This window comes from Miniopterus natalensis, chromosome 9, assembly GCF_054644295.1.
Source record: "Miniopterus natalensis isolate mMinNat1 chromosome 9, mMinNat1.hap1, whole genome shotgun sequence".
NCBI classification, from domain to species: Eukaryota; Metazoa; Chordata; class Mammalia; order Chiroptera; family Miniopteridae; genus Miniopterus; species Miniopterus natalensis.
The window spans coordinates 8875244-8887152 of NC_142089.1; the positions used below are offsets into that span (position 1 = coordinate 8875244).

At 37.0% G+C, this 11909-nt stretch overlaps 1 long non-coding RNA gene across 1 annotated transcript; it reads left to right on the forward strand.

The window, feature by feature from the left end:
* Positions 1–2613: 2613 nt before the first annotated feature.
* LOC148092342 (uncharacterized) lies at positions 2614–7471 on the forward strand. The gene is made up of 2 exons (XR_015715005.1): positions 2614–4453; positions 4594–7471. It is a non-coding gene; the product is annotated as an uncharacterized LOC148092342 (long non-coding RNA).
* The last annotated feature ends 4438 nt before the right edge of the window (positions 7472–11909 follow it).

The following is an 11909-nucleotide window of genomic DNA, read 5'->3' on the forward strand; positions in this document are numbered from 1 at the left end:
GAAAGTTAAGTTTCATTAGATGTCATTTCATAATCTGTACTCAAATTTCAGCCATTCACCTTACCTGTCAGAAAGATCCCTGCTTTTGCTCTTGCAAAAATAAAAATAATAGCTGATAAAAAACTGTTTAACTTTATATGTGTTCTGTGTTTAATGCTATTAGCTAGTATTTGTTAAGTGCTTACTGTGTCGAGTGCTGTTTAAAGTGCTACAACTTTGCTGTACAGATGGAGACACTGAGATGCAAGACAGAGCCCCAGAGTATTGTAGAGAGGGATTTTGTTTTTTGTTTTTGTTTTAATTTTCATGTTTTCTCTCTCCCTCTCCTCCCCTCAGCTTCTCTCTATATCGTGTTCTGTGTTGGATTTCCCTTACTTTACTTGTTTTTTTCTTTTTGGACTAATCCTTCTCAAAGGATTTCCATAACCTTAGGAGCAGAAAACTGGAGATTCATTCATAAGTTTTAAAATTTTATAAAAGATGTCAAAGTAATTTTACTTCATGACCTATGTCTTGTCAAAATTTCATTTTGAATTCTGTTATTTAGGGGGAGGGCTATGATACATTTTAGATCCCCACATTTTTTTCTAAAAATTTATCAGGAGGTGATGTAGAGCTTGGTAAGTAATACTGTGTGGTTCTGTCTCAAGGATTTCTCAGTCAGTCACATGTTTGAGGTTTTTGTTTGTTTTTATTCTGGCCTTTTTTTCCTGGTGATTCTGTTTGCAGTATTAACTGAAAGTCCTTGTGCTAATGCTAATTTTGATTTTTTTTCTCACTAGCATATTGGAGCACTCAGACTTGAAGAAGGACATAGGTAAAAAAGTATAATATGGAACATTTTCTAACAGGGTTATGAAATCGCTTTAGTTGCATACTTGCCATAATCACTCTGAAAGTTATTTTCAAAACAAGTTAAGTGGTATAGGTTTTGCCAAAGCAATTATGAGTATTTTGATTTTATTCTCTTAAGCAGTGTTAATTCTCTTAATCCTCAAAGTCAAAAAGGGGTTTCATGTTATATTGGGAAGTATTGAGAGCTTGAAAGTATTTCCCTCTGTGTGAAATTTTATGTAGGACTAGAATTACCTAATGTAAAGTGAATAACAAATACTAATCTGAAACACATTTTAGATTTATCAGAGTCAGGCCTTACCGCTGCTTTGTCCCAGATGTTTTCTCACCCTCACTGGCTATAAATCCCATATCATGCCTGTCACATATCTGAGCCCAATGGTTAAGTACTGTAACTTGTAAGTTCTCTTCTTTGACTAGAAGTTGGAGAAGACCAGAAAACCTTGGAAGTGACATATTACTTTGCTTCATAAAGGTGCTTTAAAAATTCTTTATTTTAATAGAGAAGCAAGATATGCCACTTATTTTTAATTTTTAAAGTTAATTTAGTGGCACCAAAAGTGTTAACACACTAATTTTTCTGTCAAACAAATGTTCTTTGAAAACTAGACACTTAGAGTTAATTATTACTTGGAGTAGAACTTTGTAGTGAGTGAATAAAACTAGATTCTTCTGCAAACTGAGTAAGAACACAGTTTTCTGCATCTACATGATATACTGTCTTTTTTACTTTGTCTCAATAGTCAAATCTTTAAGATCCCTTATGATGGCAATGAAGGGAGGAGAGAGAAGATTTAGAAAAAGAATATATTAAAAAATATTCTACTTCTACATCTCATTTATAGTAAACTAGTTTAGCCAAGATCAGATTGGTAATTCACCCAGGGTATCAGGTGGAACCAGTAATGCACTGAAGAATTGAACAATAAAAAAATCTAGTGACACACTTGGGATTTATTTTTCTTTGATGTTTGGGTTAGAAGTTTATCTCCTTTGGCTCATGAAACTGTAGCAGCTCCTGTCACTTTCACATCTACCTAAGGGGAAGATGGAGTCACCCTCTTGCAGGTAAACTCCACAGTCTGCCAGTGACCATGGTTTCTAAGGTTACCTCTTGGAACCAAAGGCAAGATAAGGAAGAGGGTGCTAATCAGATAAACTTGGCAGCCTCTTTAATATGACCCTTTAGGTGATAATTTATATGAAAATATTTACTTGTACTACAGATCTGCCTCTAGTTTCAACACTGATTTTCCCCCAAAATTTCCAGGATCTTAGCTCAGTCTTTTTCTAAGAAAGTGAGCAAGGAAAGCCCACAAATATTGGGAGAGGAGAATTACACAAGAAAGTAGAGAAGAGGAATGCAGGGAATGGATTGGGGTCAGCTTTTGGGAGGCAGGAGGCAATATAAATAAATATTAAGTCATTTGCAGTGTGATATGTTTCCTATTTGGTTCACTTACAACTAACATGAAATGAGTGTTTCATTTCTTAAGCATGAAGTTGCGGAAGAGTGGGAAGCCAGCTTGGAGGTACACATTTGCAGCAGATACTCTATCCAGGTGGCAGAAATGGCTCTAATGGCTTTCCGTCCAAGAGCAGCAGCATCTTCAAAGGAAAAAATTCTATAAGAATCTGATCGCCTCCATCATCATCAACCAATGGATAGGATAAGGCTTCATAAAAAGCATTTTAAGGCTTTTAGATTGTCATGAAAGTATATGTAGAAAATGGGAATTATGCTCAATTTTTTTTTTTTTTTTTTTTTTGGCTCATTCTGATACACATTTCACAACTAAAATAATCTTAACACTTTATTTTTTAAATGCATTTATTTGCATGAGCTGAGGCTGCTGAAGTCTCAATTTTGTGGACACAGGTTACACCTGACCCTTGGTTTACTACTGTGTCCATAGTGGCACCAGATGGGGAAGAGATTGCCTCTTCGAAGCTGGTTACCATTTTGCCTCAATGCAAGGCTTAGCCTGCAGGTTCAGTTTCTCTTTTGGCTTTGTCCCTAAGTTGAGGACTGAGCGGAAGTATTGGGACAAAGCCAGCAGCTGCACTCAAAATATATCTGAGTCAGATATAATAGACATTTTTTTGAAAGATGGGTTATTGAGCCTGTCTCAATCAGGGACACTGAATATTGGGTTTAAATAAAATATGTTAGAAATTATTAAGAACCATACAAACACTTTATAAAGTGTAGCTGGATTTGCTGTAGGCCAGAGGAATACGGCTGTTATGAGAGCATAACTCATGTGGTTCTTGGTTATTTTTCTGTGAGAGGAGTGCATGGATAGCTCAAAGTAGTTTAACTGAAGTGAAGTTATTTTGGGATAGTTGATATTCCTGGAGTTTACTCCAAATGAGTGATGAAAATAGCTGTGAGGCCAGGACCTTCACTTCTCAGGCCCATTGGTCACCTTCTTAGAAACCAGGCATAAAGAGGAGCAAAAAGTCATCCTCCAGATCATGAGGTTACTCCCTTCCACTGGTGTGACACTAGCACATGATTACATTTCTCAGGATTTCCCCCCCCTTCCACTTTTGAGTCTATAGGGGCAGTTGACATGGCAGTGAAGCAGTGATTAAAGTATATTAGTTTATACCAACATTAGAGGTGTTTGCAAGTGTAGGAGTCAACTGAGCTTGAAGGTAAGATTGACCATGAAAATTTATGAGAGGCTGGAGAATAAGTTTCAAAATACCTTGAAACTCAGGAACTACTGTCGGCTGTTAACAAAATACTCCAAACCAGGATATCTAAGAGCAGATGTCAACTCCTGTATCAGCTTAGCACATCTACTCCAGAATGCACATCGACCCTACAATAAACAGTATTTTATTTTTGCATAATTTCCAGATACCAATTTAACACAGGTGCTCTGGCCACAGTGATTGGCGTTAAGCAGTGCCTTGGTTTGAAAAGAAACTTAAAATTTTGTCTTCCCTTTCAATGGTGGTTTTAAACTGCAAACTAAGAAGCACTGAGCTCAGCATTCACACAGCTTTTTCACAATCTCAGTTGTACTTAATTTCTCAGGTGTTTTGTTTTGCTGGTTTTTTTTTAGGTCATCCTAAACAGTGGTTCTTTTTCTTTCTTAAACTGAATTTTGCTTTGTTTTCCTTTATGAAGTAAAGAGTAGGTAACATAAGTCCCTCTTGCCCTTTGCTGCTAGACTCTGTCATCGGGAGCCGTTGCTATGTCTGATTTTCATCCATGGATTTCTCTGGGATGGAAATCCAATGTTTTATTATTTAATTGGGCAGTATACATAAGGTCTCTGGCTCTTCTTCCTGTTTACTGGACACCTAATTATATTTTGCATTTCTTACACTTACGGAATGTCAATCCAAAAATACAAGTTGTGGAGATAAAAGAGGGTACTTTGACCATACTTCGAAAAACACATTTTGAGATTGATGGTCTTTTTTTTTTTTTATTGATTTTAGGGGGAGAGAGAAACAATTTGTTGTTCCACTTATTTATTCATTCATTGGTTGTTTTTTTGTATGTACCCTGACTGGGGATCGGACCTGCAACCTTGGTGTATTGGGGATGCTGCTCTAACCAACTGAGCTCCCAGCCAGGGTAATTCTTTTTTCCCTTAAAGTTCATTATACTTTTTTAAAAAATTGGTTATGATCATTATGTTCATCATTCATGAATTAGTATTCTTCCCTAGTCCCAAAAGGTAGTTTTATATGCTAACTTTTGTTTTGCCTTTCTAGCTGCTAAAATAGATAATGGTTATTGCAAAGTACACATTTTTAAATGGTCTCCAGTGCGGACTGCTGAGCCCAGTGATGGAGTGAGTACATTGAGGAAGATGGTGTCATTTGGAATCCAGGACTATTCAGCAAGGATAACTGCCTGATAATGGTCAGAATGCTCAAACTCTTACGGCATCCGATGGCTTTCTTCCATTCCCCTAAAGAGCAAGTTTTCACAGCGTCAAAGTTCCCCTCATCTAGCTACTCTCATTTCCATTCCCAAAGTAGTGATCTATTTCTGTCACTTTTGGGTGTCAAAGGGATTTTAAGTGTCAGTTTGTGAGTACAGCAAACATATTTAATGATTTATAGGAAACAGATTTTTTTTTTACTATTTGAAGTGTAGAAAGCTTTGGCTTTCAGCTTATGATTTTCCAAAGCATAAAGACATTTCCTGATAGTTAATGCCACATGAGTGATTCAGTATTTTTCTCCTCTCACTAAGTTAATTTTAATGCTAATTTCCTATAACTAAAAAAGCAATTGAATGCAGTAAGCCTTATCTTTTTTTTTTTTAATCCTCACCCAAGGATATGTTCTATTGATTTTTTAATTTAATTTTATTTTATTTTAGAGAGAAACATCAATTGGTTGCCTCCCGAACTCGCCCTGACCAGGGATTAAACCTACAACCTTTTTGGTGCTCTGGACGACGCTCCAACTAACTGAGTCACCCAGCCAGGGCAAGCCTTATCTTTTAATTTAAAGTCTGTACTAATGGTAATCAGATAACTTCACTTTTTTCCTGATTTAAGTAATATGTATTTCAAATTTGACTAGTAAATTGGAAAATCACTTAAAACAATTTCCCATTATATTTTATTCCCTTTATTAGAATTCTTTCCTTTACACGTTACACTGCAAAATAAATCAAGGATTCAGACTCATACTAAATTGGTCAACCTATGTCTGGCTTTTATGGGAATTACATCTTTTTTTCACTCTTATTAAAGGAACAAACATGATTTTAGGCAATAGCAAACTAATACCTTTAGCTTAACTAAGAGCTAAATTTCATTAAGGAACAGAACATGCAGTTAATTTCCACATACCGTAAGGTATGACTCATCCTATTAGAGCTGTGAGACTTAAAGCTACACCCATATCACTTAATTTTATGTCCTTCCCTGTTTACTGTGTCTGACCTTCAAGATTCGTGACTGATGCTGAAATGGAAGCCAGCCAATGCAGAAATTTGGGGGAAAATGAATCTGAAGAATGCAAGGGGAAGTAGGAATTCATTTCTAGCATTCCTAAGCCTGCTTTGTCGTGTCAACTCCACTACAGTCAGAGGAAAAGAACTGAGTTCATGGAAATTACCAGCTAAGCCTTACATCTGTCTTTAATGTTTTTAGGAAATTTCAGGTAAGTGAGATGTCTGTTTTGAAGAAAGACTCTATTAGGTATATTAAAGCCAATTGTCCCATATTAGTAAAGATGGACAGCTTCTTTCTTCTGAGCTTCAGAAAGTGTTGCCTCTGTTAGGTGTGGTTCTTAATATTGTGGAGAAAGCGGAGTTGTTCCAACCAACATGGAGCCTTTACTCAGAAGTTAAGCTGGACTTTCATTGAGATGTATAAAGTGCCAATTTTTGTTGGTTTGTGCTCAAATCCTTTGTTTAAAATTATTTTAGTGGAGTTTTAATTGTATCCCTCACTATATTCATAGAAGAACTTTAAAAATACTTCAAAGCTCCTACCAGACTACATTTGCATTATATGCAGTCAAATAAGAGTAAAGTTATGGGGTTTTTATAGGTCTCTATTAAACATCCACCTTGATTGGCTTTATAGATAATTTTTAAACTACTAGGATTAAGTTGTTTCATATTTATTATATACCTATGTAATAAACATTGTACCAGACCCTGGGATACAAAGATGAACCAGCAGCACAAAATACAGATGAAATTCTAGTATAGGGAATGAAAATGTAATAAAATGAAGCTAATTCCATTTCTCCATCAACAGTCCACTCTAACTAGCATGTAATCTGAATATGACAAGTTCTGTTTGAAAGATTCTCCATACATGTGCACTTGTGTGTGAGAGACAATTACAAAACACTTCCTATGTGCCAGCTACTGTCGTAAGCTCTTTACACACATTTTTTAAAAAATCCTTATAATTATCCTATAAATACTATTACCAAAGACCATTTGTTAACTCATTGAGGCAGAGGAGTTAACTTGCCCAGATTTGCACAACTATGATCTAGGACCAGTATTTGAACCAAGACAAGCTGATTGCAGAGCCTGCACTCTTAATTTGGGTATGATATTTATATGGGGTACCTGGCTATGAGTAACCAAAAGACATCCCAGATTCCTCATAAAATTTGCCTAGTTTTAAAAAGGAAAGTTTCAATAACACAGAAAGATTAAAGATGTAATAATAAACTTTTAGAAAGCCAAAATTTCTCTTTCTTTGGCTCTAAGACAGTCATTTTGTGTGACGACCTCTCCTCCCACAGTCCATCTTAACCCTCAGCAGAGTGCGCACACAAGAATCAAGGAACCAGAACAGAAGCAGAGCTGCTTATGGTTATATTTTATATTCAGAATCTATTGTGCCTCAGGTTCACCCCTCTGTCTTTCTGGAATGTGTATATTTTCTTTATCTGATAAATCATGAGAAAATATGACTGCTGAGAGTTTTTCTGGGATTCTTTTAAAAGTAGATTAGACTCTGCAGAAGTAAAGAAAAACTGCTCTGAGAACCTCAGGTAGGTAATTTGCTTCCTATTGTATGCATAGTTATATTTAAGGTTTCTGCAGCCCTATCCCCTATTACATACTGTAAATTCACTTGGCCTTTAATAAACTTTTATGAAGTGAGTGGTTTTTTTGGTCTCGTTTCCTATCTGGTTGTGTTTCTTCTTTGGTCACCTTATGTGTTATTGTTGTTCCTTCAAAACTTTTAATTAAAATAAGAACACCTACTATATACCTAATAGTATTGAGGGAGATTGTATACGCACGCACGCACGCGCGCGCGCGCCAATGCTTTGCTCTTAAGCTTAATGAAGGTGCCACCCAGTACTAAGACTGCAAGTTTTTAAAAGAAAGATCAGATGTTATAAAATCAATCCGAACAATGGTTGATTGTATATCTTAAGCAATTGTGATGAAAAGTCTACCCTGGTGAAATCAGGTGAACTATTCTATGAATAATGAAATTAACAGGAGAAACAGTTTTGACCATATTTCTTCTAATGAGTGCTCCTCAAAGATCACCTGGAGATCTTGTTAGAATGCAGATTTTCATTCAGTAGGCCTGGGGTCACCTTGAAAATCTGCATTTCTCCTTTTTAGAAAATGTTTTATTGAAATACAATTTATATAAAATTTGCTACTTAAAAGTCTACAATATGATGAGTTTTTGTGTGTTTTTAGCATGCAATTGTCACTATTTTAATCAGGACATTTTCATCTTACCAAAAAAGAAACCCAGTACCCATTAACAGTCACTGCCATTCACTACCACCATCCTCAAAGTCTCTCGCAACCACTAATCCCCTTTTTGACTCAATGGATTTATCTATTCTGGACTTTTCATGTAAATGGAATCATACATTATGTGGACTCCTGTAACTGGCTTCTTAATATAATGTTTTCAGGGTTCATCCTCGGTGTAACATGTATCAGGTACTTCATTCCTTTTTATGGCTGAATATTTTTTATTGCATGGACATACTGCATTTTATTTCTTCATCAGTTGATGGACAGTTAGGTTTTCCGCCTTTTGACTACCATGAATAGTGCTGCTATGAACATTAGTGTACAAGATTTTGTGTGGATGTGTTTTTGTTTCTATAAGGAATATATCTAAGAGTGGAATTGTTATATGGTAGCTTTAAAAAAAATGTGGTAAGAATACCTACTATGAGGTCTACCTTCTTAAAATTTTTAGTGTGCAGTACAGTATTAGCTATCAGCACAATGTTCTATAATGGATCTAGGTCGTATGTTAATGTCAACATTTTGAGGAACTGCTAAGCTTTAAAGAGGCTGTACTACTTGAGAGCCTGCATTTCTAATAAACTCTCAGGTGATGCTGAATAGTGGGCTGTGGATTGCATTTGAACACCTGTAAAGTAAACAGTTAGGAACATGAGCTTTAACTTAGTTCAATGGGCAATGTCTGGCCAACAGCAAAGAAGGTGTTTTGGCTTTCACAAGGGCTTGGTAACTCGTTTCTTCTAACACTAGTTTTACTGCCTGCCCCTTAATTGAAAGGTATTTCTACACTGAGAATGCCCATATAATTGGCAGAATATTAATAAAGATCTTTGATAGTGTACAAAAGTCTGGGTGGCTCTTCAATATGCAGATGATAGCATTTGGGGGAAAATTGATGAATGAATGAACAGCAGAATCTGAAGATGTGTGTATTCCCTGCCACTTGAGTTCAGATGTTTTGATGGGAATGTATACACACGAATGGAAGTATACATGCAAAATACATTGTGAACATTAGATCAGAGGAGGGCAGATTCAAGGAAGACTCAGGAGCCTGGGACTCCTAAACCCAATCCTTTTATTCATTCAGTGAAGACTTGGCTTACTGTGGGAGAGTTAGATTCTGGGCTTTGGTTCACAATTTGATAGGAAAGTCTAGGTGGGCAAGCGGCAAATACAATGCCAGAAAGTGAGAGGAGAGAAGTATAGCTTAAAGATCTGTGGTGATTCAGATGAGGTAGAGATTACTTCCATTTTGTACGAGGTTGGGGTAACTATGGGGGGTAGCAGGTGGTAGAAATTAGGAAAGATTTGGAGATAACACTTGAAGTAGGCAAGGATTTTAGAAATAGATGTACAAGAAGGATGCAAATGATGAAGCAGAAGGGACTAAAATATTGAGGTCATTAATGGCATATATACCAGCTGTCTTTCACTGAACAGCTACCATTGTCCATATCCTGTGCTAAGCCTTTGGTATGTATGCAAAATGGAACAAAAGATCTCTGCTCATGATTAGTAATGGAGAGAGAGATTTTAAGTGTAATGTAATTTGCATTAAAATAGTATGTTAAGAGGTGCAGAAGTAGTTTTAGGAAGGCACAATTCTCTGCACTGGCCATTGGTTCTGTTTAGCTTGACTCAATGAGGCCTACAAGTGAAAGGAGTTGAAAATATGGGTGTAAGAATAAATTCAGGTGTTATTTACTGCCTTCTACTTTGGCAGAAATGGTATAAAAACCTAAGTGTGTGGCCAGTAGTGAGACACAGCAGGAGTCTGAATTTTGATTTCTTTTTTTCCTTTAGTGCCTGTTTGACCCCTATAATCATAAATTGATGCTTTTAGTGGAGGTGCAGGATGCTTGGTCTGGTCCTCAGTTTTTACAAAATGTATTACCTTATATACTTGTACACCCCGTAGTTGGAAATTGTCAATTGATCTATGGGGTACTCTTCAAAGTAACTTATGACATATTTTCAACCTCTTTTTGGCTGTTCACAACCAAGCGTCTCTAATTGCTTTCCCCATTCCAATAGATAAAATGACCACGAGTTATACTGAACAAGTTTTCAGATGCCTTGGGAATTCTTTGTATATTTATCTATTACTGCATAACATTACCCCCACAATTTCATTTATTTTTTAAGTTTGTGTGTTTGTGAGAGAGAGAGAGATTTAAAGTTTAGGGGATAGTTTTGGCATCATTATACTAAAACAAAAAGACTAAAGATTAATGAGCTGGTGGCTCAACTTAAGGATGAGATACTGATAAAGGTAATACCATACTCATAACATTTATACCTTTTGTTTTCAGTATATTTTGTGGCCACTTGGTGCACAGCTGAAGCATCGGCATCCTGATATTGATTACATTCCTGGGTTCCCTGCCAGTATGAGTTCTCACATAATAATGAAGACAGGATCACTGGAAAAAAACTAAGATTTTTTTCATCCAGGGAGGATTTTCATATTTTTCCTAATGTAAAAAGCATCATTAAAGGCTTTCCCTCATTCTTTATAGTCATGTTCCTTTGCAGTATGAGTTCTCACAAGTCTAAAGGAATGTGGAAAAATGGAAGAATTTCCAACAGTGATGACATTAAATAGGACTTTCCAGAATAAAATTCTTATGTTTCTTAAAAATTAAGAGAACATTGCCTAGCTGATGTGTCACAGTAGTTGAGCATCAACCCATGAATCTGGAGGTCACCTGTTCAATCCCCGGTCAGGGCACATGCCTGGGTTGCGTGCTCGATCTCCAGTAGGGGGCAGCTGATCAATGATTCTTATCATTGATGTTTCTATCTCTTCCTCTCCCTTCCTGTCTCTGGAATCAATAAAAGTATATTTACCAAAAAAAGTAAAACAAACATGTATTATCTCATTCAGTTACACTGGGTCAAGGATCCAAGAGTGGCTTAACTGAGTGATCTGGCTCAGGGTATCCAAGAGACTGCAGTCATCTGAAGGCTTGACTAGGGTTGGAAGATTTGCTTCATTTACTTACACACATGCCTGGCAATTGGTGCTGGTTGTAGGCAGGAAACCTTAGTTCCTAGCCAAATGGACCTCTTCATTGGACTGACTGTATGACATGCAGCTACCTCCCTCTGCCCAACCTGAGTAAATAATGTAGCAAACTTACATTTCCACAATATCCCATTGATCACACAGGTCAACCCCATTCAGTGTGGGAGGAAAACTACAAGAGCAAGAATACTAGGAGCTGAGAGTCATTGGGGTCATTTTGGGGTCCGGCTCCCACAACTTGGGATGAATATAAGGCCATTTGCTATCCTATTAAGCCAGGTTTATAAAGTTGGCCCTTGATATGGAAGTTAAAAATGCTTGCTTAGGGACATCTGTAATACTTTCAACAATAAAGATAAATATAAAAATGGTCTAGGAATTTTAAAAATTTACCTATATTGTTCGAAGTATTACAGATACTCACCCCCGCCATTGACCCCCTCCACCCTGCTCCTGCACCAACACCCCGCCCCCCTCTCCAGGCCTTCACGGAACTATTGTCTGTGTCCATGGGTTATGCAGATATGCATAAAAATTCTTTGGTTAATCTCTTGCTGCCCTACCCCCTTCAAAAGTATTTTGACCTAAATGTAAGTAGTATGTGTATAGCATTTAAAATATATATCTTTATTGATTTCAGAGAGAGGAAGGGAGAGGGGAGAAAGAGAGACATCAATGATGAGAGTCATTGATTGGCTGCCTCCTGCACGCTCCCGACTGGGTATCCAGCCTGCAACCCGGGCACGTGCCCTGACCGGGAATCGAACCACGATCTCCTGGATC